Below are 27,296 nucleotides of genomic sequence, written 5' to 3' on the forward strand. Positions count from 1 at the left end.
CTGCTGCAACCCTATTTTAATTAACTGCCTTACTTTTATGCTTTCTAAATTCACTATGGATAGTTAAGAAAATATTTGAAACTATGCTTTTTTGTTGTTGAACTAATAACATTACCGTCAGTTAGATTATACAGTCGATTTTGCCCACTAATGTAACGAAAGCGCGGGCGGGTGTGTGTAATGTTTGCTGTAAGTAAATAAGTAAATCCAGTGATTTGTTTGGTGCTAACATTTATTAATATTAGCAATGTTAAAATATGGATATTGACTAAGTAAACTTTTTATTGCAAGAAATTGATATAGCTCTTGAAAAGTTTTTGTAATTTTTCAGATAACTGCGTCTGGTCTCTGACAGGTTTATTTATTTGAGGGGGGATGGAAGTACTCCGGTCTAACTCACTTAAAAAGCTTTGTGTTTGTTTCTTTCTTCATGGAATTTAAACTTTTGTCTTTTACACCAAAGAGGATTAGAAAGGTCTATATTCGAACCAGCCAAACCATTTCTACATTTTATTTTTTCCCCCTTAATGTTTATTAATGCCACTTGTCTGTAATTCTCTAGAATTTGCCTACTGGTTACTGTGATATAATTTGCATTTTGAAATTTACTTTTATGCATATGAAAGACGATGGGAAAAAAAGAAGATACACAATATTTTGTTTATTCGTATTTAAAACTTTATGCTACTGAATGAGTAAAATAGTGAAGCCACATGCCTCAACAGGTTTGATTTTTGCCATTCTTTATCGATCCATTGCAATGAATAATGGCAAGCGTAACTCACTTTCTGTACAGTCGGTCACATTTCTGATTGGGACAGCGAGATTTCTTGCTCAACCTTGTAAACTACGCCTGCGGCTCAAAATTGTGAAGTGCAAAATGCGTTAAGTTTTCTTTTAAATATAATAAAGTATATGTTATATTTCTATAACATATAGTTTATTATATTTGTGTAAGAGTGCTTCCTCTGCGAAGGAGTTTTAAGGAGAGGCATGATAGGTATGGTGTGAATAATTGCTACTGTGTCAATATAGGATTTCCCGCGATGGGTCTTCTGACCCCATGTAATAATGATAAATAACTTAATCTAATTTACTAATGAATTTTATTTATTATTAATTTTATTTTTTGAATTAACAAGACTGTGTCCCAGTGGCGTAGCTAGGGGGGGGAAGGCAGTCCACTTTGAATCTTTTTGAACTTTTGCAGTTAATTCTAAAATACAGTCTCGAGAACTCAGTTCCAAGTATTCTAATACTGCTGCGAATTTCCTCACAATTGCTGTAAGTGTTGCTAGTTGTGAGAGGAGTTTTCTAAATAAAATTTAATTAAGAATTACCTACAGTTAGTATGAAATAGACTTCGTCAATGTCATCGACGATTTTGCTTACAGAAAAGCAAGAAAAATAATATTTTAGAATGTTGGAATTAAAGTTTTACTTCAAAAATAAACAGTGTTTTAATTTCTTTCCCTACGTCGTTTTGACTTTTTGTAGTATTCTTGGTGTATATTGAGAGGAGCGACAACAGCTCTAGCTAGGACAGTGTGTCCAGAAAAGTAAGCACTCTTCGGAATACCTAATAAAAAAAAAAAAGGATAACCATTGCATTAGCTTTTTTTTTGTTGTTGTTGGGGATGGAGGGGAGTATGTAGGTGTACTCTTCTTGTTTAGTTTCACTGGGCTGCCATTATCGCAATTATTCTTGACAGCGCCGATAAAAGGCTTCCTTCATCCATATGGCATTATTCACATTTAAAATGAGCTGTTAAAAATGGATCGATTCTGAAGTCACAAAATAATTCATTACATCATAACAGAGAGAGGAAGAAAAGAAATGTGGCAATATTCTTTATATATATATATATATATATATATAATTTTATGTGTGTGTGTGCGCGTGTGGAATGCTATAATTATCTCTTATTAACACGGGGAATAAAAAGAAAAAAAAAAAACTTATTTTATCTATGTATGGTTTCAAAGGACATCGGAAGCGTACCAGATAACGAACGCACTCCCTAAATTGGAAACACTTGTGTTCGAATCTTGTCTAGAATTCCAACAAAGAACTTTTATTTGGCCTTTCAACAGAAGCTGGTCGCCTAAGGAGTTGGATTTTCATCCAAAAAGCTCACTTCTACCCCCCCCCCCATCCTTTCGAAACAAACAAGCAGGAGAACACATGCAGATAACAGAGATTGATGCTGTAGGATTAACCAGTCTTTCATAGCATTCGTTACGTTTATGAGAAGTATTTTCGTTAGTAGCTATCCTTTAAACTTAACACGTTGGAAGGTAAAGTAGAATATGGATTCAATAATATATATGATTATTCTAAGTATAATAAATGGCAACTTTATAAATAAAAATATCCTAACTAGTATATTACTGGATCCTCATCTCCATATATTTGATATAACTTTTCAAAACAATTGGTTAGTATTGTTATTTTAGATTCAAACCACTTTAAAAAGAAACATTTTCAAGCTAAAGAAAAATGTTTGCGTGTGCTTTCTGAAGTCATCACGCACAACGTGCGTGGGCTCTAATAAATATGAATGAATTCTTGACTTTATATGGTAGAAAATGCCATCGCGTGCAATTGCCAGGCTGAGCTGGAACTTCTACGTCAGGAGGATTTCTAATGCCTGTGTTATTGGAGCTCATCAAAGGACGGACAGAGGGACGTTGGGAAGTTCGTATGAGAGCCAAATAAACGTTGAAATTTATAAAGCTGTCATTTACAGATTTATGAACCATAATTGTTTTAACGGTATGCGGGAAAATTAACAGATCAAAAAGATTAAAGATTTCACTTCTAGACTTGCTATGACACGAGAGTAATAAAATATAAAAGAACTAAAAATTATTTTCTCTCTCTCTTTCTTCATATTAATTACAGCTAGAAAGGTAGCATTCTTTACGTGCCTTTACAATGCAACAGCTTGTCCTTTCAAGGTCGGTGTAAGCCACCGCAGTGGCAGTACTGAAGTGAACACAAAGCTGGACAAATTCCAGTCGTGTTACAGGCGAGACTTCCCGGAAGAGATGTCTGAGAAGCCTGACTACCGCGTTGCCAACTAGGTAACAAAAGACGGTTCCGCATGGGTTAATATTTTATGATGTAATTTATTGTTATAGAAAGGACGAGGAGACTAAAAGGGAAGCTGTCATCCGGTGTGGTATTAAGTCTGATTCGTTTGTGACAGTTCCATGGAAGGGGAGATTCTAGTATGTAAACACGGCGATTCTATTTTAGCTGGAAGCTGACAGGTAGTGCCAGGAAGAGTGTCGCAAGTTGGAAGGAATACAGCAACTATAATAATAATAATAATTGAAACTACTTATTTTCAAATATTTTTCCGTCAATCAAATCAGGGTCAGATTTAAGATTGTTGTGGCTTTTAACCATAACTTTTAAGAGGTCCCTCTATTGAGTAAATTTTAGGTTAGCGATACCGATGAGAGGTCATAGGCTATAGCTTGTCTAGTTTACATATATTGTAAATATGTACAATGAACATTTTTAGATAAAAATTCTAATGTGATACTTTGACAAATGTAGCACTGAGGGTTACATATATATAATGATGATGTAATGACTGTAAATTTTCATTTTTATAATATTAAAATAAATACATGTACATAAAAGCTTTTTCATTTTTTTTATAATATTTGTGTTCGACGAGGTTTTTTTATGGTAATTCCATCCACGAGGTGTTTGTTCAACCCATACATGATACTAACATAGATCATTCGTTCAATTTGTGCCATATTCTGCGTGTATAATCTTTTGATGTTTTTGGTATTGTCTTTCGCTTCATACAATTGTGCAGCAGTGATGACAAGTTTTGGCATGTAGGCATTCTCTATGGTTAGTCCATTTAAGTGGTTGTCTATGCAAAGACCAGTATTTAGCGTGTGTTATGGTTGCGATTTCGGGTGGATGGGATGTACTGTTGGTGCAGAGCACACTAAATTTATAGTTAGCAGTTTGAATATTTTATCAGTCTGTGAACTCAATAAGCGAAATTTGAAAAATTGCATTGTGACAATTTGATTTTAAATTCCAGAGGTGCTAAGCGTTTCTGTAATTTTACTTTGTTAAGGAAGGTTTTTTTAATTTATGAGTGTGACGAACATGTGGTAGAAAGTCTGGAAAGAAAATTACATTGAATCAAGAAGCCAGTCAACAAATGTGGGGAGAAAACAAAAATTGAGGAAATCAAGAAACATGAACGGAGAACCAAGAGCTTATTCGATTTCTGAATTGGAGTAAGGATTTTTTTCTTTCTTCATGCAACTTACTTCGCATGAACCTTCATCTTACCTGTACTATTCATTAGGTTTGAGAGAGGGGGGGGGGGGGAATGTGCTTGACTGTGATAAGCCTAATATGTTAATAAAAGATGGAATGAACCAGGAAATACTGCTTAAATATATTCTGTGTTTTTCCAAGCTACACTGGCATTTCTCCTTTCTTGAATATTATTTTCCGGCCACCATATAGGGAAGTGAAGCTCCACCAAATACATCCCATCTCCTCCATCCACTTGATAACATTGACTGATATATTCATTTATGTCTATAAAAATCCAACGTATTCAAATTCTTTTGTAGGTAACATCACATCAGAGCTCTTCGAGTGCTCTCCTCACTTTATTATTATTAGAAAACAAGTTGAATAGCTCCTTTTAAACCTTGAACTATATTATCAGTATAAAAATTAAACAGCAAAGTCCCAACAGAATCTGTGGCACTCTGTTCCCCCCCTCACCACCCTCTTAACATTGTTCCTCCATAATACCCAACTTTCAGGCTTTTATCCTTCATGTAACTATCCCTCTAATCGGGCTCCGGATTGCCCATCTATCTCCAAACTACTTCGCTGTTTTTTTTTGTTTTTTTTTTTCCTTCCATTCATCTAGAACAATAGCAATTCCTTTGCGCATTTCTTTAATGCACATTGTGATATCCATCAGGTCCTACAGCCTTTTTAACATCAAGCTTATTTAAAATTCCAAATACTTCACTTTCATGGACATCTAGTCTCTGTTCTTCCTTTTAACTGTATTCACTTATCCCCCCCCCCAAACCAAATACGCTAAGCACTCGCAGAACATTTCAGAGTACCTTCTGGCGATGTCGCCCGTGTGTTATCACTAACAACTAAAAACAATCTTCCACATTCAACGCCTTTCTTCTACCAATCACATAACTATAGGATTTTGCTTTGTCGACTCAGCCAGTCTCTTTCTTATGATAATTCCTCCTGACTTTACTACATATCTCGACTAAAAAATATTCTTCGAGTATTCTGAAGTCAGTTAGATTTTTTTCTTGAGAAAACCCCAGTGTCATAGGACTCCTGATGGTAGCTATTGATTATAATTCATCGCTTTCACCTCCACTTTATTTATTCTTTTAACTTTAAAGATCTGATTCGACATTGGCAGTAACTGATTTCTAATCAAGGTCCTGAGACTACTAATTCTTTCTTTTCTCCATTATTATTATTATTATTATTACAAAACTTGTCTGTCAGTCACAAATCTTTTGTGCTTGAACATCTCAAAAACACATTCTTCTACATTAGTCGGCATATAATAATACTACTAAATATCTAATATCCACACTCCTCATCCAAACTTCACACCAGACAGTCTCAAAGCTGTTTTCACTAATGTTTCCCTGAAATTCCACTTGAAGCAGACACAACTTATCGACGATCATTAGTAATCCCTTTTATCCTTGATGCTATACCCTTTGTATTGCACTTGGATTACTATAATCCACCAGGATTACTGTGCACATATTTGGTCTCCCGGGTTTGGAGGAGAGGGGATGAGATAAAGAAGCTGTAGAAAGGGTGTGCAAAGAAGAGTAACAGAGATGATATCGGGATTATGGCATGTAGATTATGAGGACAAATTGAGAGGATAAAAATTGCAGACACTGATAAACATGAAAAAGAGTGATATGATAGTCTATAATATTACTGATGAAATTTTTCGTTATATGGAAGGTGAGAAGAGGACAAGGGAGGTATACGCGGAAGTTAAGTTTATGTACGGTTAAGAAAGGGGAGAAAGCTAGAGAACTGTGCGAGTGGAACAGTTTGTCTGTTGAAGTGGTGAACGCATCTAGTGTGAATAAGTTTAAGAGTAGATATAACAGCTGAGTTGGGTAAACTATGGCCTTTCTCTCGACGAGTTTTTTACTTTCTGGAAGTCTTGGATAATAATATTAATAATAATCTATTCCGTCAGTATATCATTCTCCATCAACTGAGTCCATTCACAGCAATAATTTATAAAGTATCGTGTACCTAATATGCGCTAATACATCCATCCTTTGTGAACATCTAGGGAGAAAAAAAAAAAAGAGCATGCTTAACTAATTAAAATATGTAAAACACTGGCTGATGAGCAATGTCTGAATTATAACAAATAATATGCGATTAACTCAGATATTAACACAACATCTTAAATGTAAAAAAAATAACATTATACACTATTTGTATCATATTTCTATAACCTCGTAAATTGAACAGGGGTCCTGTCATAAATGGAATATGGCACAGTTATAGGATACCTCAAAGCAGAACTTAAACAAGGAATTCCTTTTCATCACTTGAAAAATTAATTAAAAGAAAAAAAAATCGAATTTCGCAATGAATTTTTCCCCCTTCTAAGTTATAAAATCACCATGCAAAAATAACTAACTAAATAGAGGAAATAAAATTCCCACTCATGAATACAGTGAATAATGTCAGCCTGCAACTTCATTCTTTATTCTTCCTCCTAATGAGTATAAAAGATGAGCGTTCAGAGCCGGAAATAGAAATGGCTGCCATGGAAACCATTTGACGAATGAAAGCTTTTCGAATGCTTTCATACAACGTGTACAAGGATTTCTTTATTGTTGTTCATGAAAGCAGCAATTAATTCTTCAACTCAAGGATACGTTGCCAGTTCGGTGGGAAAGTGCTGTCTAATACAGGAATTATTACACGTTGAGGAAATGACACCGCTGGACTATTGAAAAATATGACATAGTATTAGGAGACCTGAGGATAGTTTTATTGAACATAAAATTTAGATTTTTGAGGATGAATAATTCTCAGTTTTTTTTTTTTTTTTTGAGATCCACCGCGAATTATCTTGTACATAAGGTAAATTATTACACCCCAAAGAGTTATTACCTTTATCTAAAGAGCGATTATTTTAAATCCAAACATATGTGTTTTAGTTTAGCTTTCAGTAGGGTGTATCTTCACTTAATGTTAGTTTGTTTTTTTGTTTAAGTTTAAGTTTTGCTGCTTCTTGTATCAGTCCTTCAAACGATAGCATACTCAATAATGTAAATACAACAAGCATTTAATGATATCAATTCGATCATTTGAAATATCCACAGATGTGAAGATTTCGTATCTAATTCAAACGATGAAAATCCGTACTTTTTCAATATTGGGCAATTAAACAAGAGTATTAGAACAGCAAGTTCTGCATTTGTGTCCGATATTCTTAAGTTGGAGAATGCTTCGACGAGTGTTTCTTTAACTGTGTTTCACAGAACCATAGGGTTCCGCGAAAACTTTGTACACCAACATACAGACATTTATAACTTGTATTATATGTTTTTTTCTGAAAGAAATCTTCAACAAATGAGAAAAGTATAATCTGACGAAACTGTGTGTAGGAGGAGTATGGTCTCTATCATAGCCAGGGGGGGGGGGGGATCGTTCACCAGTTGTTACGGCGCAATGACGATGTTAATATCTATAATTATGTAGTTTATTTACCGATACAAGTAAAGAGCGCAAGTTAGTTTTTATGATTGTTATTTTATTGATAACAGAAGCCCCAACAGAAGGACTGAAGAGAAATGTTTTGTGGGTTTTGGATCCGTTCATTTTTGGCAAAAAGTGAAAAAAAAAAAATTCTCTCTAGGAATGAAGAAGATATTATTATTATGTGACATCTCCAGGAGTCCAAAGACTCATCGACGGTGAGTGTGCCAACAGCATCGAACGATTGATCCCCTTCCAACTACTAACCGCGTTGACAGAGCTTGCATTTTAAGATCTGATTTACAATTTTAATAATATTTTTTAAAAAAATGAAGAACAATTCGTTACTGGAACAGTTATCTACTGGACCCATCGACTCATTATTTGTAATATTATGTCTCATATTTTTTCTTGATAAATTATTTTGCACGTAACAGATCACTGTCGTGATTAATTTTCCGAATTTTTTATGAAAATGTGCATACGAGGTTCCGCGGAAAATAAATATTTTTATGTAGGATTCCGCAATCTAAAAAAGTTTAAGAAACATTGATGTAGATGATCTAGCCTTGGAAAAGAAATTCCGTACGCTCTGGCCCACCATGTTAACTCTTGCGATCAGCTTTGATCCGACAGGTTTTACCCCACTTTTTTTGACCGAGGTTACGGAGACGCCTTCCACTATAATGACGTCTACTAAGTTTTATTGTTCTACCAACATGCAGCATAAAAACTTGTTGTATAGTTTATGATGTCCGAAGACTCATCGCGGAAGACCACTCCACTCGATAGATTCTTCCATCTATACTTCATCAACCATCCTAAAATATCTGCAGACGATAGATATTTTAGATATAAGCCGAGTAGGATGGTTTAAAATTCCACGTACAAATTTTGAGTGGAGGTAGAGAACATAAAAATCAACCTTATTCACATAGGAAAGCATGACCGGAAATGCCACCGGAAGGTACTAAACAGGGATACAAAGATACAGAAATAACAAAGGCAGTGTAAAAAACTTTATTAGGCGTAACTGAACAGTTCAATAGTAGTTGGATACATAATATGGTAAACGAGGTGCATGTCTGCTATCTCAGCGTTCGTAAAACGACGCATATTCTTCGTATGATGTCGAAAGCTTGAATGAGGAAGCTCACCTGGAGCGCTGGAGAATAGCGCCACCTAACACTTTCGGGTGGCATTTCCGGTCATGCTTTCCTATCTGAATATGGTTGATTTTGATGTTCTCCACCTCCCCTCAAAGTTTGTACGTGGAATTTTGAACTACCCTGTACTATATATCTATAATAAAAATCATATGATATTTAATTTTCACAAAGTCCAGGAATCCTGCTCTAGAGACAACATGGAACTTTTTAAGACATTTCAGAGCTCCAGTAAGCTTGAAGATATTCTCACATCGGGCGATGAAATTCATCTCCAACCTATAGACAATCATAAACAGCAAACCCACATTGGAATTCGAACCCGCAGAACCCGAAATTTTTTTTTATTTTTTTATTTTTTTTTTTTATCAAGGATCAGTATTAAAATTTGTCTACTCATTTCACTCGAAGTATTTTAATACCAAAATTAGGGAAAACAAAATTATTTCAGCAGTGTTATATGCCAAAAGTCTCTAAATTCAGTTGCAATAATGAAAGATCTTCACTATAGAAGAAAGTGATTACGAAACGCAACAACATGACTGTACAAGTTATTACAAATACTGTATTCATCATCTAAAGTACGTTTCCTAGGAAACAGTGACGTTACTTGACATGCAACTTTTATTATTTGCTTACTCTTGGATATTGACGAAAATAAGAAATATGAAATACAATTTATTATTACGTCTAATTTAGACTTGAATTTCGTAAATTCCAATTCAAAAGGCAAATACGTATTGAATTGGAATTTATTAAATATTTACAGGAGTTTTCTCGCTTAAAATGCTTAGTATTTTTACGGGCATATGAATTTTTAATCGCTAAGGACAAATTTCTCATTTGCAAATAATTAAAAGAAAAACAGCAGTTATCTAAAACTATAAAAAAATTAGAATTTTGGTTAATTTAGTGGAACATTTTGCAGTAGGAAGTATTTTACATTTCATACGGAACTTAAAATATGGCAATGACAGCAGACCTCAAAACGGAACATAAATGTAACTTAACACTTTTCTAGATAACACCGTATCTCTGATCTATATTGCACCTTTGACCCTAATATACTAATGAATTTCGTTTTGAAAACGGAATTTTAAACTAATGCAAAAATAAATATCATTTAATGATTTGATATCAGTAGATTTCTTAGCTTAAGCTCTGATTAATTGATTTTTGTGGACGAGTTTGAGTTTTGTACCGCGTAGAGATTGATTACCAATGCATGTCCGTTAACTCCTTATGATAAGAAATTGAAGTTTTACTCTTTAAGAAAATTCAGGGATGTTTCTGAAGAACACTTTTAACTGCATATATTCATAAAGAAAATGAATTAACCATAACAAAATGATATTTTATTTTATTACATGTTTTTACATAGTTTCGAAATGTACTGCTTTGCAATTTATAGTTTTGGAAGAATGGTAAATGTTCACTAACAATATATAATCAGCTTTGAGTGGACTACAGGAAGTTCTCGTTTTTGCATGATGACTTTGCATGGACGCTTCTAGATGGTAGTTACGTCAGTGGCGAAACTACCATACAACGAATACGTCACGATTTGAGGAGAACTTAATGGGCTAAATGAACGCGCTGAAGAGACATGACAAACATTATGAAGTAATGCACTGAAAGCAGGGGTGAATTCTCCATGCTTGCTGCGCAAGCTCATTACTTGACAAAGAAGTAATACTTATTTGTTAATAAATGTATGCATTTATAAGCATTCCATTTAGGCTTTTATTTTTGTAGATAGAAGACGTCTTAAGTTTGCGCGGCAGTAATTGAGCTTTGCGTTGGGTATCGAAGGCCGATGCTTGTTCGTCTAGGCAAATATACCTTGGCTTGCTCGGTTGTGGGAGCTTCAAGGTCTTTCGCTACAGCACTGTGATTTCATGCTGGCGCATAACCATTTCGGCTTCCTTCACGTCGTCTTAAACCACTGTTTCTCAACGTGGGGCGTACGCCCCACAGGGGGGCAATTTGAATATTTTGAGGGACAATTAGAAAATGTACATATTTGTATTATACTTTTTCAGAACTTGGCTGACTATTATGCTGGGGGGGGGGCATTAAAATCTTTGAGACGTTGAGGTGGGGCATGATCCAAAAAATGTTGAGAAACAGACTGCGTATGACTTGGGTTTGAGAACACAAGCCATACGCAGTCAAAGTAGCTCTAGCCAGCCTTTACACGTGTGCGTGTTGCTTAGGAAAATTAACTTACAACCAACTTTTTATGGCGATGTTATTAACCAGTTTATAAAGAAGAACCGTAGGGTAGAATTTGTATTCAAGTAGCTAAATTGAAAAAGATAGAATACCGTTTGTAAAATAACTGCTGCATTTGTATGATTAAATGTACATAAATTTCTAAATATATAGTTTTAAATGGTCAGTAATTCATTATTCCGGTAATCAGACTTCAATCACACCTCTCACTCCCTGAATGATAACAAGAGCAAGCGTAAATTTCAAGACCAGCATTCGCCCCTGACTGAAAGCATAGCATTTCTGTAGTGCATGGAAAAACTAGATTTGTCCATCTAGAAAGTCAGGTACCCTTATAATGATTTTTATATCCAGGATAAGTCAACCAGCCTCATAAGGAGGTAGACAGAATTTTCCTCTGAAAAACTATTATAGTTTTTAGCGCAAAAGTTACGAACTGGCTGAATTGATTGGTAGAAATGATGGCTGAGGCCACAAAGTTCCAATCTCTTCATCTTAGTTATAGAATGAATGATTTAGAGAAGGTGTTGAGGAGTTGATTATCATTCAACTGAAATATAATGGGATAGGACCTTCAGCCTATCCCATTATATTTCATAGATCCTATAAGTTGGCCTTAACTTAAAAGAGGTCTAAAAATTTCTCTTAGAAGATGAATTCGAAAGTATGTTTTCCAAGTAATTTAAACTTGTGGGGGTGAACAACTTGATCATGATAACATCGCCAAATTAATTTCTCATCGATTTTAAAGAATAGCTGCCTCAGTTCTAGTAATATGATTTGAAACAATTTCTAGATATTTTTATAATCCCGAAACCGTACTCTAGAAACCAAACATTGAACTTTTGCCTCCAATAGGCGTACTGTGGTTTCACATGGGTCAATGAAATTCATCTCCATTCAATGCAGTGTTCTTCCCCCAGTTGATGAATTTCGAAACTCATCCATTATGAGTTTTGTTGTGAGATACCCATACTCGTAGAGGAGATTTGAACTCCCCCCCCCCCCCAGGCTGTTCAGTGGTGGAAAGCGAGAGTCGTATTTAATTACTCGGTCAACAGGCCGGCAAATTAAATATGATTTCCTTATTAACTTTAAAGAACTCTGAAATTAGCATTATTTCTTATTGCAAGGAATACAGGATTATTTAAATAACAATCCGGGTTATAAGATTGAATTTTCAGTGCGACTGATATTTCAAAATCCGATTTATAATTCTGAGGATTAGTGTTTTCATTGGACATTTTAAGAAAGGAATGATTTCATATTCGTTTTCTTTATTAATTATCCAATTTCATTCCATATGCTAAGTTCAAAAAAACGTTTGTCGCCATTTACCGTCGTCACCTTTCGAGCTTAAGAGTCTGTACTTCTGCTTAATCTCCAGCAGCAAAGAAGCAAAATAAAAATAAAATAATAATAATTTTGCATAGGTGTTATCGCTTATGACTCCCCCTCCCCCCCTAGCAGGATAGAAATCCATCCATCCATCCATTTACTCGTCCGTCCAAGAACGGGTTGAGTCCCCTCCTAATGAGGGGTTTACTGGCGTATTAATGCAGCCGGCTGCCACTCCTCTGCCGCATCTCGTAAGGGCGGTATTTCTTGACTGTAATCCGTGTGTGTTCACGGAGCCGATTTGCCTGCTTGCGGGATGAAAAACCCCAGATAAACTAGGGAAAAAATCCTTCTGCCTACTCCCAAGACCGGCTAACTCGGCTATGGCTGAGGAAGATCCTTAAGGTCTTCACGTCGTCGACGAGAATCGAACCTAGGGCACTCCTTCCCCAGCCATATGGTTGCTAAGCACAAAGCCACTAGGCTAACCGCGCGGATAGAAATATATAATGGTATCGTGGAAAATCTAAACATTTATCTGATATAAAATTTTACTATTGTATGAATCATAATTATAATTTAAGTAGTATATTATTATAAAGGAGTTTTTGTGTGTTTTATTTTAATTTTCTCAATTTCCTGGTATGAGAGAACTCCCGTTTAGTATCCTTTCAGATGTAGAAGTCATTATAATCATGATATCATCCGATCTGTTTTTCGTAGAAGTGAATTGGTCATGAGAGAACTGCACGTGGATATAATTGTTTATTTAATAAATGTTTTTTTGCTGTTGTTTGTTTTGTTTTATCATGATATGTCAAAAATATCTTCTATAATGTTAAAATAGAGTGGTTGTTATTATAGGTTTATTATAAATTATAGATTATAGTTGTTATTATAAATTGTTATTATGTTAAAATAGAGTATTTAAAATACATTAAAATAAAATCTAGTTGCATTAATCTTCATAGACTATCAAACTACTATGTCGAAAAATATCAAAGTGTTGTTTTGATTTGAATTCCTAAAAAAAAGCTTTTGCTTTACTATTATTATTACTATTGTAATTACTATTTACTATTTCTAGCAACCTGCGCTTTCCCTCTGAGAACTTTAGATGGGTCACTTAGCGTTTTCATTAGGTCCATTGATAAAGAGCTCGGTCCAGAACCCGTTCCAGCATTGCTCAGGTCTCATTTTCTCTCTCTCTCTCTCTCTCTCTCTCTCTCTCATCTCGTCCTTCTCCAACTGGAAAACCGGCTAGAATATATCCAATTTACAGACATAATGCCCTGGCTTCATGGCCTTAGTTGCTTCATCAAAAAATCCAGAACAATCAACCAACTGGAACAGTAACATAAATCATTTACAAATCAAATTATACAGTCCGTGACGCAATCGGAAGAATATATGATGAATATATCTATCAATGATATATCTATTTTTTATTGATGTGTATTTATTTTTATTTGTATAATAACAGTAATACAAAGGATTAAGAGTTAAACCTGATTGTAACTAATTGAAATATCGTGTAACTGATCCCTGTTAAAGACTATGAGAAGTAATTCACAAAATGAATTACTTGTAACAAATAGTAATACCCCTAAGGAGGTTAAAATATATGTAAATACTTGTTGTATAGATCTACTTATGATGTGGTTATTTTTACTACAATATATTTATTTGTGATTAGTTTAATAACAGTAATACAAAAGTGTTAAGAGTTAAAACCTGAATGTAACTAAATTATTAATGTAATGTCAGGTAACTGTTCGCGACTATGAGAAGTAAATTCACAAAATGATTTACTTGTAACAAATGGTAATACCCTTAAGGGGAGTAAAGCATATGTAAATATATGATGTATATATCTGTATGTATTATATCTATTTATGATGTAAATATTTTACTACTATGTATTTACTTATTATTGTTTAATAAAATATACAACGCAATCGGAAGAACAGCAGAACAGGTTCCCTTCGATTGGAAAAGATCTAAGTTCGATTCTGGTCGTGACGAGAGGAATATTTATATAGGCTTTTTCGATTGAAGGTGAGTTAGCGGATCTCACATAGAGGTAGCAGGGTTTTTTCTGAAACTCTGGTGTTACATCTTGTGCACAGGCAAATCGGCCATCGAACACACGCGAATACAGACAAAATGTTCTGTTGTTGGTAGTGATGGGCGGTAGATGGCGTTAATGGCAGTAGTGTCGTTGTGTGTATTTGAAGAATAAAGTAGCAATTAATATTTATTAATAATAAATATTATATTATATTAAATAAAAATTAATAACAGTAGCCACTGATATTTTCTGTGTGTCCTCAATGCCGATTTGCCAATACGCAGGAGTAAAACCCCGAGTTTCCGGGAGAAAAAATCCCTATTATCACAGTACGAGATCGGCTAACTCACCTTTGATTAAAAAGACGGGTATAAAGATTCCTCGTCACGACGAGAATAGAACTTAGGCGTTTTCCAACAAGGACGCACGACAGCCATCGTTCTTCCAATTGCGCTACAGAGCCGCTTTGATGCAAAGCACTACACGAACTCAGACTTTCCGGTTCAGGTACGGATCTTGCATCCCTAAGTATCTTGTTGTGTTTATGAGTATGTACTTTCCCCCATGCTGAAGCAATGGTAAATATCTTAACTTTTGGCAACACAACAGCAGACAAGCTAAGGGCCGCATTTACCATTAGGCGCATGAAGCGCAAGCTGAGGGCCTGACTCTCTATGGGGGCCACATGTTAAAACCTCACTCCTCACAAAGAACAATAAAAAAAACAGCGTAGTTATAGTTGCAAAATAAAATATTTATTTTTAAATATTAAATTCATAATATAATAACTAGAGGCCGCTGAAAATTTTGTGAGGCCTCCCGCTTCCATTTGAAATACATTGTTCTTTCCTTAGAATATAAAACTAACAGGAACTCGTAAGCGTACCATTTCTTTGCTGGACGTATATACACGTCCAGCACACCTGGATAATATTCTGTCCGTCTGTTGAAAGAACATGGATAAGAAGTGCAGTTTGACCGTCATGTCCATTAGAAGTGGCAATCATCCTTCACGCTGAAAAGAACACTCAAGTAGATTACCTGGTGTAAGTAGGCAGCTAAGATCAGTTGCCTACAGCAAAAAACGCAGTTGCTTGCCGTTTGCTAGGTTACCGGAATCTCAGTTATATCAGACTAAATACCTATGAGTTATATATTCATTTTTTGCTGCTTGTTTTTATCGCATAATTATAGTTTTTAATGACAGCGCAAATTAAGAAATCCTTTCCTACTTTCATATTGTATCACTTTAGAAGATCAAGGTCACTATCAATTTTTTGCTAATTATTTTAATCGCCAATACATTTTAAAATTCTCCCAGAACTTGATTGAAGATAATTATTTTTGTCAAACAATTATTTTATAAATTCATGAAAATCCGAATCTAAAAGTGAATACAGCCTCCATCTGTTCCAAATTAAGTTTTCTTATTTTATTCATAATCTTAGTTCGAAGGTTAGTTCAGAGATTGCGCGAAGGTTCGCAATTTTAAATTTTTGCTTTATAGAGAATCATACGTAATCACTCACTACAAATCAAAATACACGGCAGTTATGAAGTCAACTGTTATGTACATATTTTCGGCAATTTCGATATTATGCGGCAGTTTTGAAGTAGCGATATTTTCCCTATGGATAAGAACATTGATGCAGTTTATCTTCCGAAACATGCGTAGGTGCATGCGTCAAAATGAAATTTTATTTCCAAAATTTTCATAACAAAATTAATTCGCCTTTAATGGCTAAGTTCTCCCTCCCAAAATTATCAACCCCGCCCCCCCCACACAAAATGCTGCTAGATAAAATATGTGCACTTTCTTTTTGTTTGAATTCATTATTTTTCCAAAGTAATTGTACCAGAGAACTTTTAATATTCCGATACCGAACCCAAATTGTGATTATTGTAAATTAGCAAATTTTGTATATTTTTTCATTTTTATTATTTCCGAATAAGTATAAATCATTAAATTATGTAATATTGGGGAAATTAATGTTTAAAAAACAGTTTCATCGTACAAAAGCAATATCAGAATAAAATGTTTTGAACATCTGTAAAGCAATCAGAAAGGTGAAAAATAAAATAAATTTCTGTGTGTATCCCGCTATTGTTAGGGACTTTTTAGTGCGTCTATGAGGGGGTTTGAGACAGCCTTCCTGTGCCCCCCCAGTAGTGTTGCCTTTTGGTACGTTGTTGGTGCTTCAGATAAAAGAAACCCCAGAGATGAATCACAGGCAACACGAAGCTAATGTCTCAAACAAGGCGGCCAAAGGTTTCCAAGCCTCCTGGACTACTTACAATACAATTATGATGAATACTAAACATAAAAAGTTCCATGCCGGCTCGATCGTCACCGGAATAACAAGGATCGCGTTGCTTATTTAGGTGAAGTGCAAGCTTCGAAAAATATGTTACAGTCCCATAATCAACACTACCTCAAGATATGTTCCCTAAACATATAAATGCTATCTAAATCCAAACCCGAAGTCATCGGTAAAATAGCCAAAAATAAAGCAATTGACGTCTTGGCTCTCCAGGAAACCCATGTGCCTGACACGGCCCTCGATAGACTAAAGATCTCAGGACTCATTCTCGTGTCTCATAACTGCCACCTCAAGCATGGCCTAGCAACCTATATCCGGCCTGGTCTCAAGGATGTGACTCAAAGTGTTCCTGATACAGAATACTCCATAGATAGCAAAGTTCAAAATATCACCATCTACAATGTCTACAAACCTCCATCGCAATCCTGGTCTGATCAGATGGACCGACCTCCTCCTCATCCTGCTATCAATGTTGGTGACTTCAATTTCCATCACACCATGTGGGACTATTCCTCTAACAAATGGGATGGTAATAATCTAGCTAACTGGATGGATACATATAACTTGTATTTGAATTGTGATGCCAAGCAGGATGGCACTCTTTACTCAGCCAGATGGAACAGAACCTACACCCCAGATCTATGCATAGTTACTAAAGACTCCGAAGACCATTCTCTTCCATCAACCAGACCCATCCTTAACAGATTCTTTAATGGTCAACATCGTCCTACATTAATAGAGATAGGAACATCAATCCCAGTCATCAGCGGAACACCAACTGTTATATGGATCTCCGCAGGTCCAACTCTACTAAATTTCAAAAACAAATCGAGCAAACCATTAAAGCAATTCCACCCACTCCTAGTTGCTATCCTAGATTTGTTAAACTACTCCAATCTGCAGCAAAAGCCTCTATCCCTAGAGGCTACAGTAAACAATATATCCCATGTTGGAGTAGAGAAAGTGAGGAACTCCTAGCCAAATATGAGGAAACTGAAGATCCAACTATTGCTAAGAAGCTCATATCAACCCTGGATAAAAACAAAAAGGAAAGCTCGATCTCAACCATCAACGCATGCAAATATCTGTCCTCCCATCACCATCCAGCGCAAAAGTTGGGTATTATATCAACTCTAGCGAATCGTGCAAGATCTGTACTGTCAGATGAAGAAGAACTAAAAAAGGAACTACAACATCTTAAATGGACCTTTAAAAACAATGGCTACTCTCTAAAAAGTATTAACAACCAATTATCCCGCCACCAACGTAACAACGTAGAGACACAGGACGACTCCAAAGGTCATATCGTCTTGCCATATATCAGCACACTATCCAAAAAGCTGAGCAGAATTCTAAAGAAGTTTAACATAAAAACGTGCTTCTCGACTCTGCCAAAAATAAGATCACGCTTCAACAACTATAAACAACCTCACAACCTTCTACAATTCCCAGGTGTATACAAGGTTACTTGTGAATGCGGAAAGCCTTACTATGGACAGACAGAAAAATCTATCTTACTACGTCTCGAAGAGCATCAGAGAGACATGCCTATAAGAGAACCAGAGCTACTGCTCTGTCGGGCCATGTCCTGCTTTCAATAAACACGAACAACGAAGGCCACCAACATGAAATAGATTGGACATTGACTTCAAACCTACACATCAGCCATGATGAAATAGAGCGCCGCATTGTAGAGTCAAGGGAAATCACCTTAGACCCTTTTCATTTGAATAATAATCTTAGCTATAATTTGGCAGACTCTTTCAACTCTACTATTAGATACTGGAGATCGCGTGATTCCACACACGCACAGGTGTACAACAATAGAACTTTAACTCGGACTGTAGTTCAAGCTCATAACTGTAATTTACAGTCGAATATTATGGCTTTATAGTTGTATAGCTTTAGAGTGTGTCAATGTTAATTTAAGTGTCTTTTATTGTCTTTCTATGTTCTTATCGCCTGAAGAAGTCATTTTTGACGAAACATGTTGCGTTTTTTTCAAATAAATGTCATTGTGTTATAATTCTCGGGTTTAAGTCAGTTAATTTAAAAAATGAACATATCCCAACCCCGAGTTAATAGTACGTTTCATATATATATACTCTCTACATATAAAAAGATAAGCCGAAATTTGAAACGTTTTTATGTCACGTTTATTGTCTCCGGCTTACCAGCCATCGGAACTCGGGGAGTTTCTGTAGGCGCAGGGGGGCAGAGCCCCCCCTAGTATATATACATATATATTTAAATATATGTATACCAATGTTGTGTTATTTTTAGTTTATTAAAATGAGTTATTATGGAAATGTCGACTTTTATTTTCAATAAACTAAAAAAAAAATTTTAAAAAATGCGTATGAATATGATTAACTGAGATAGACTTGTTCTTTTGGAACCTCATTATGATATTGCACCTAGGGCTTCAAAAAGTATAAATGCAGCCCTGGACAAGCTTATATGAAGTACAATACTATTCTATCTTATTCAGAACCAATATTATAAAAATACAACAAATTTTAATTTCTGGACGAATGGTCTTTCTAGATGGACAAGGTGGTCTAATCACCAAGGCTGGTGATACAAAGGTGGTAGAAGGTTTTTTCACTGGATAATATTGTAGAGCTGCTTAATGATTGCTTTATTGGAGTGTTTCATTCTGAGAATGTAAGTCTTATGCCAAAGAGGTTGTAGAGGGTTGAAGATTAGAAGTAAGTGAAGTGGATGTATTTCACTAATAAGTACTCTAGATGTTAATAAAGCTGAGAGGCTGGATGAAATTTCACCACGGGTCTTAAGTGAGTGCGCTAAAGAACTAACAGCTCTCGTGAACTGGCTATTTAATGAAAGCCTTGCAACTAGGAAAGTCCCTGGAGAGAGAGGAAGGAAGATAAGATAGTGTCATTGCATAAGGCTGGTGGGAGAATGGAGGCATCAAATTATAGACCATTTTGTGTTACTTCTGTGGTTGTTAAGGTTTTAAGTTGGTGCCAGTACACACATTTTTTGCTAGCAGGGAAAAGTGAAAATTAAAAGCATATGAAAAGAAAAGAAAAATCTGAAAAATCTAAAAATCTAAAAAAAAATTATTTATAGTATTTTACTATGAAATAAAAATGTCCTTCGTAGTGTGATAATATCTTTAGAAAATTGACAGTAATGTTTATTAAACAGCAATGTACATAAAAACAAGTAAATTGCAAATCATAATTTGAATAAGACTTTTATATTGCAAATATTAAAAAAATGCAACAGACATAATGAAAAAAATGTAGATTCATGAAATAACTTAGCTTATTCTCGTAGTAGGTAATGTGTAAAAAATTACTGAATATAACACATTTCTAAATGTACCACACTCAATGTGTGCCAGTATCATTGCACCGATTATTATTATTGTTATTATTAATATTATATAAAAAAAACAGCCACCTAACAAAATTAGAAACATTACACAGGAAAATTGTGTCAACAGTGATTTGGTCACCTTACACGCAACAAAAAATATCTGACCAGCACATGGCGACACATAGAATCCTGAGCATTAAAAATCTGAAACACTACATGACATTAACAAGGAATTACTTCAACATCACCTATCGAAACAACAGAGACACATATCGTATAACACGACCTACAGCAACTCTCTACATCCCTACACCCTTCAATAACTCATACAGTTCTTCTGTGAAATTACATCAGATATCAACGCAACTCAACAACCTACCAAGAACTTTAAAACACATAGATAACTACAGAACAAAAAAAAAACGAACTCTGAAAAATATACCAACAAAGTTAATACACCATTAACACTAATATACACATCACAAATCACCAGCATCCAATGCCTACAGCCCATGCATAAACAGTAACAACAACATAAATAATGAAGGCTAAATCCCACTCTCTTCATAAAATCTAACTCATAGCTTTGAAGTAGGTGGGATTAACTTGCCTCACCCATACACGTACTCCTTATAATCAAATGCAGAAATGTAACAAAACAATCAGTAAAGTATATAACAATAAAGAAGATATTGAAGATACTGATTATTATGTGATAACATCATTAATATAATATTACTATGTAACATGGAAAAAAATAATGTAATAAATTATATAATTGTAAATATTTATATAATTGTAAATTATTAAAAAATATGTAAATAATGAGTTTACATTGTATGTTTGTGAGAAATATGAAATATAATATTTTAATTGCACATGTGTAAATACTGTTGAATAATCACTCTTTCTCAAACTTTGAAAAAAAAATAATAAACTACGTGTAATATTATATAACTCGTGTAACTCTGAACTATATAATTGTAAATTATTACTGTGATTGTTATTTTAAAAGATAGCAAAAATTAACATACAATATAAAATTAATTAATTATTAAAAAAATACCTTTTATTGTCTAAAGCAAATATCTGACGAATAATCTCACGATTCTGTGGATATTCTGAATAATAATAATGATAATAGGAAGAATTAATTAATTGTTTACATTGTATGTTTGTGAGAAATATGAAATATAATATTTTAATTGCACATGTGTAAATACTGTTGAATAATCACTCTTTCTCAAACTTTGGGGGAAAAAATAATAAACTACATGTAATATTATATAACTCGTGTAACTCTGAACTATATAATTGTAAATTATTACTGTGATTGTTATTTTAAAAGATAGCAAAAAACTATGTTATCGTCATTATTATTGAAATTTCATTATATGTAGCACTTAGTGCTGAACCTTGTAACATAATATACTGACTGTTACTCAAGATGATAATTGTATATATGTAAATATTTGAGAGTCCAATAAATATATATATTTTTTAAATTGTTGTAAGGGTTCCTATGAAGCTCGATGGAAATGGCGCTTACATCTATAATGCTGGGCTGCTGAAGAAAGACCATTCTAAGTTCCTTTCCAGCTGCAGATTATAGAAACGTTTTCTGAGCCTTTCTTTAATCTATTCCGAGTCAATCTCTGGTATGGGCAAATAAGTTTTCCTCTTCTGAAAATCGGGTTTTAACTCACACCTCAAGAAAATTGACAGTACAGCTCACACGACTATATATATATATATATTATTGTCTGAAATAGCACAATTGTACAGTCGATTTTTTGATTTGCGGATACAAAAATTCAAAGTTTCTGTGAAGAAAAACTGTACTTGCCCATCCTGCAGATTCTAATTGGTAACTAATGTCGCACTTATAACGCTCTTTCTTTGGACGACCTAGCGCTATGATTGCCATTCCCCTTCTTCCTATTATTATTATTATTCAGAATATCCACAGAATCGTGAGATTATTCGTCAGATATTTGCTTTAGACAATAAAAGGTATTTTTTTTATAATTAATTAATTTTATATTTAATTTATGTTTAATATAAAAAATCAATAGAGTTCGCAGTCAATGAATAACATACAACGATATTAAATCACCGGCTGGCAGATGTGGGGATTTGGGCTTTATCCAAAGGCCTTTGAAACTGCACAATGTGTAAGATGTCTCGAATAATTCTGTTTTCTGGAGTTCAGATTGTGTTATATCTGGGAAGCTCGGCTTTTCTAGCCGTTTTCTATTCTTAGTGTTGCTCCTAGCCTCCTATGATAATTAGAACTGTAATTGCACTTCTGTTCTAAATTCTTGAATTTCAAGTTCCAGACTTCAATATCAGTACTTGGCCAACTTTTTGTTCTTCTTCTTTTCTACTATCCCCTGGTATTGTCATGTCAATAAACTACACATGTAGTCATTCACCTACAGTAATGTACGGCATATTATATTCCAAATATTTATGTCAGAATTTTAAAGTCAGATAATGTATTTGCGTTTCTATTTTCAACTCTCTGTTATCAGGCGGTTTTGCAATTTTTGAAACCATATATTTTCTAAATGCAGAATTTGCTTATAGTCTGTAGGAGCAATCTTGCTGCAGGCATTAATCAGATGATCAATTGTTTCTTCTTCTTCTTTATCCATGCAGAGTTGGCATTTGCTATCACCACCGATCATTTCAATCTTCGCCTTTATTACATTCGTATGTAATGCTTATTCTTGAGCATCAAGTATCAGACCATCTGTCTTTTTTTTTTTTTTTTGATGGTACCATGCCGAATCTATTGCCAAGTTAAACGACTGTCAGCTTTCCCTTCTCTGCCCTTCAAATACAGACCATGAACTGCTTTATTTTCCAACAGTCTTTGGGCATTTGTTTCTCCTTATAATACATTATTTACCTACTATATTCACTTTTTTTTGCGACCTTCACTTAGCACCTTTTTTGTGCTAACTTTGATGTAATCATTCAATGCTCGCATTTCTTCTATTTTGTTGAAACTTTAAAAGTCCATGTCTTCCACTGTTCCTAGATAGATACAATCGATTTATATCATTTCAGGGATCAAAAGCATGATTAATTGTCATCAATTTCGCGTTTTAGTATCAAGTGCACTCGATTTGTCTCCAATCAACGATCCTTGTTATGCACTAATTACAGAGATAACGCGTGTATCGAATGTTGTTACTACAGTGATGTCTACATTCAGTTTGGAATTTTTTCCTCAATCTTCTCAGATATCCAGACTTCGTTTTCTTTTTGTGTTCTGAATACAATATTTCATCTATTTCAAGAATTCCTATTTCAGCTTTCATTTTGAGACGTTTTTAATTTTTTTTTTATCCATTTTCAAATTTGAATCCCTCAGGCATTAGCTTTTTTTTTTTACCCTGCTATTTGCCACGAACTGTAGTAGGTTACTCATTCTAAATTTGTTCATTCTCTCCAAATCCTAGACTAGAACTGTGTACTGTGGTCCAGATGTAGTCTGTACCGGCGCTTTAACAATAACACAACTACAGTGCTGGACAGGTGCTTCTGAGTATTGCTGAACTTCTCGAGATTTGTTAATGACCCTTAGAGTATTTCCTAGACTCCAAATTTATAGTCACAAATACCTAAAGATCCGCCCACCAATCCGCTATCCCTGTATCTGAACTCTTATGGTGCAACTTAATATATCAATTTTCATGCAGCGACCTATCAAAACCAATCCGCTAGATTTACACACTCTGTCCAAAAAGAAACTGAACTTTTGATTGAAAATAAAACATAAGCCAATTATAATTATTCAAATCATTTATTTTAATCAATATACTCTCCAACAGCTTCGACACAGCGTTTGGCATGGTCAATTAATTCGTTAATTGAGGTTTTTATATCGGTTTTTGGGATACTGTTGAGGGTCATGGTTACTGAACTTGAACCAGTTCAATGATGTCATATTGATTTTCTTTCATCGGCTAATGAAGTCAGGAAAAGAAAAAGAAGTCACAGGGTGTGCTAAATCAGGGGAATACGGCGAGTGATCCAACACACAAACTTGATTTTTGCTGAAAAACTGTCTCACAAAGTTCGAACGATGAGATGGTGCATTATTGTGCAAAAGTGACCAGCTGCCTGCATCACGATATTCATGCCGTATGTAACGAATTCTCGCTATCAATCGCTTCAGAACTTCGAGATAAAAGTCACCATTAACCGTTTGGCCATACGGAACGAATTCTTTGTGGATAATGCACTTTTAATCGTAGAAACAAATCAGCATTGTCTTTACTTTTGACTTCTCCAAGCGACTTTTTTTCGGAAGCCCCTCTTCTGGCGGTCTCCACTCAGCACTCTGGTGCTTTCTTTCGGGCTCATACTCAAAAGACCACGTTTCGTCACCAGTAACAATCATTTCAAGGAGGTCTGAGTCCTTACGAGCGGTTTTAATGAGGTCATTGTAGTGTTTAATTCGACACATTTTTTGGTCGTCGGTCAAAATTCGTTCCGTCTGGCCAAACGGTCAGACGGAACGAATTCTTTGTGGGTAATGCACTTTTAATCGTAGAAACAAATCAGCATTGTCTTTACTTTTGACTTCTCCAAGCGACTTTTTTTCGGATGCCCCTCTTCTGGCGGTCTCCACTCAGCACTCTGGTGCTTTGTTTCAGGCTCATACTCAAAACACCACGTTTTGAGTATGAGCCAGTAACGATCATTTCAAGGAGGTCTGAGTCATTACGAGCGGTTTTAATGAGGTCCTTGCAGTATTTAATTCGACACATTTTTTGGTCGTCGGTCAACTTGTGGGGAACAAATCGCGAATTGAATTTACGAATGCCCAAACTCTCGGTCAAAATGTTGTACACAGTTGAATTTGGAGTCCCTAATTCATCTTCAATCAATCTCACGGACGATTTTCGGTTTTCTTTGATGAAATCACGCACTTTTTGGATGTTAACTTCGCTCTGTATAGTTTCTGGACGGCCTGACTTTTCGTCGTACTCAAGCATCTTAAGACCACTTTGAAATCGCTTAAATCACTCGTAAACTTGAGTACGGGATAAGCATTCATCACCGCATGCTTTTTGAAGCGTTTTAGTAAAACTTTTACCAAGTTTAACACAAAAGTCAATCGCAGCTCTCTGTATGAAACTCATTTTACGATCGTTCGTCAAAACACACCGTTACTCTTGTCCCTATAACTCGGCTTCTAATGAAACAAATGTCATAAACAGTTGACATAACACTAATGAAGGCTGCCGCTTTCGTCAACAAAAATATACAACATGTGGCGCCACTAGTTTCTTCTATTTTCGAAAAGAAAATAGATCGGTTTTCGGTTTTTTTTTTTTTTTTTTTTTGAACAGAGGGTGTATATTTGAATCCTTAAGTTGAAACTTAAATATCACCTTGGTATGTGATAATCTATCAAATGCTTTTGTAAAATGAAATCCATAAAAATTACGATATATGCATTTCCTTCGACTACTGTTTTCTACTAAAAGTTAAATTGCCATTAATATTCCATGTATTTTTTTTTTAGTTACGTGGAATATTAAGTGTAATAATTAATGTAATGAAATATTTCTCGTATTATTCCATTTAATTAAATTATTTAATGATATAAATTTTACATTTAAGCTACTGTAAATATACTGCTAAAAACCAAAAATTATTGATAAATTAATTTTCTTCCTTTTTTTTTATTTACCAATGCAGTGCTAATATAAATAACCATCGATTCCTAGAGGTCGCTATATTCCAGCACACGCAAGAAGCTACCAGAATGTTCTGACGGATAAACACGCGCTTTGGTTATGTTGTGACTAGTGTAGTTACAGTTTAATGGTAGGTGGCATTTTTCTAGAACGTTTCGTATCGAATATTCTGGAAGTGCGTTTTCAGTTATATATATAAAGTATTGACGTCCCGATTTCGGGTATTAGAGAAGGAATTTTTGTTACGAGTAGGAAAAGTTTCGGTTTCATTTTCAAGAGTATAAATAATGGCAATATCACAGATTCTGTGGCCACGTCGTAGTTTATGGGATGATTTAGATTTTCCTTCTAGAATTGTACCTAGTTCAGATGGTGTGCGACTACGTAATCCATGGTATAATGAAGTTTATGTACCTAGACGAAATATAAATCGCAGTCCACGAAACTGGTGTATCAGAGGTGAAGAATGGTATAGATAAATTTGAGATTTCGTTAGATGTGAGCCACTTTTCTCCTAATGAAATCTCTGTTAAGATTGTTGACAACTCTGTGATAATTCATGCTAAGCATGGTGAGAAAGAGGATGAGCATGGGTTTGTTTCTCGGGAGTTTACTCGTCGTTATATGTTACCACATGAAGTAAAGCCCGACACTGTTACTTCTTCTCTTTCGGTCACAGGCAACCTGACCATACAGGCCCCAAAGAAAATTGCAGTATCGTGGGGTAAGGAGAGAGTAGTTCCTATAGTGATCCAGGAGAATCAGCCTGTTACTAATCAAGCAGATAAGCAAGAGGAGGAGGAGCAGAAGAAGGCATAAGGAACACTGACATTTCTATTTAACGTTATTATTTCTTTGTTAAATGCTGGTTTGTGATTTTTCTTGTAGCAGTTATGCACTTGTGAAACCAAGATATTCATTGTTTCTTGCTATTTGGTATGTATGTAAACGTATAAGCTTTATTGTTTAAATTAAAATACGTTTAGTTCTGGATTTTCTCCATTTTTGTGTATATACTGAATATTTAAATATTGTTCAACATTTAAAATCAGTATCTAATTTAGATTCCCGTATTCATGTGCGTGCGCACCTGTGAACCGCTTCTGTATCTAAACTTTTAAAAGTTTGATACTGGTGAATGAATGATGTATTTGATTTAGTTAATTTCTACATACTTCTGAACAATATAAATCTGATTACACATTATTACAAAATATTATTCCAGGTTTCTCCTATAAGAGGATACGCGTCTAGTGACATAACCGAAGCGCATCACTCATCCTCAATCGCTATGAAGGTTGT

At 34.8% G+C, this 27,296-nt stretch overlaps 1 pseudogene; it reads left to right on the plus strand.

The window, feature by feature from the left end:
• Positions 1 to 26,987, plus strand: part of LOC150108128 (alpha-crystallin A chain pseudogene) — a 76,922-nt pseudogene extending 49,935 nt beyond the window's left edge.
• Positions 26,988 to 27,296: the final 309 nt, after the last annotated feature.

The sequence above is a fragment of the Typopeltis vanoorti genome, chromosome 3, assembly GCF_054136105.1.
Source record: "Typopeltis vanoorti isolate ZY-2024b chromosome 3, IOZ_Tvanoo_1.0, whole genome shotgun sequence".
NCBI classification, from domain to species: Eukaryota; Metazoa; Arthropoda; class Arachnida; order Uropygi; family Thelyphonidae; genus Typopeltis; species Typopeltis vanoorti.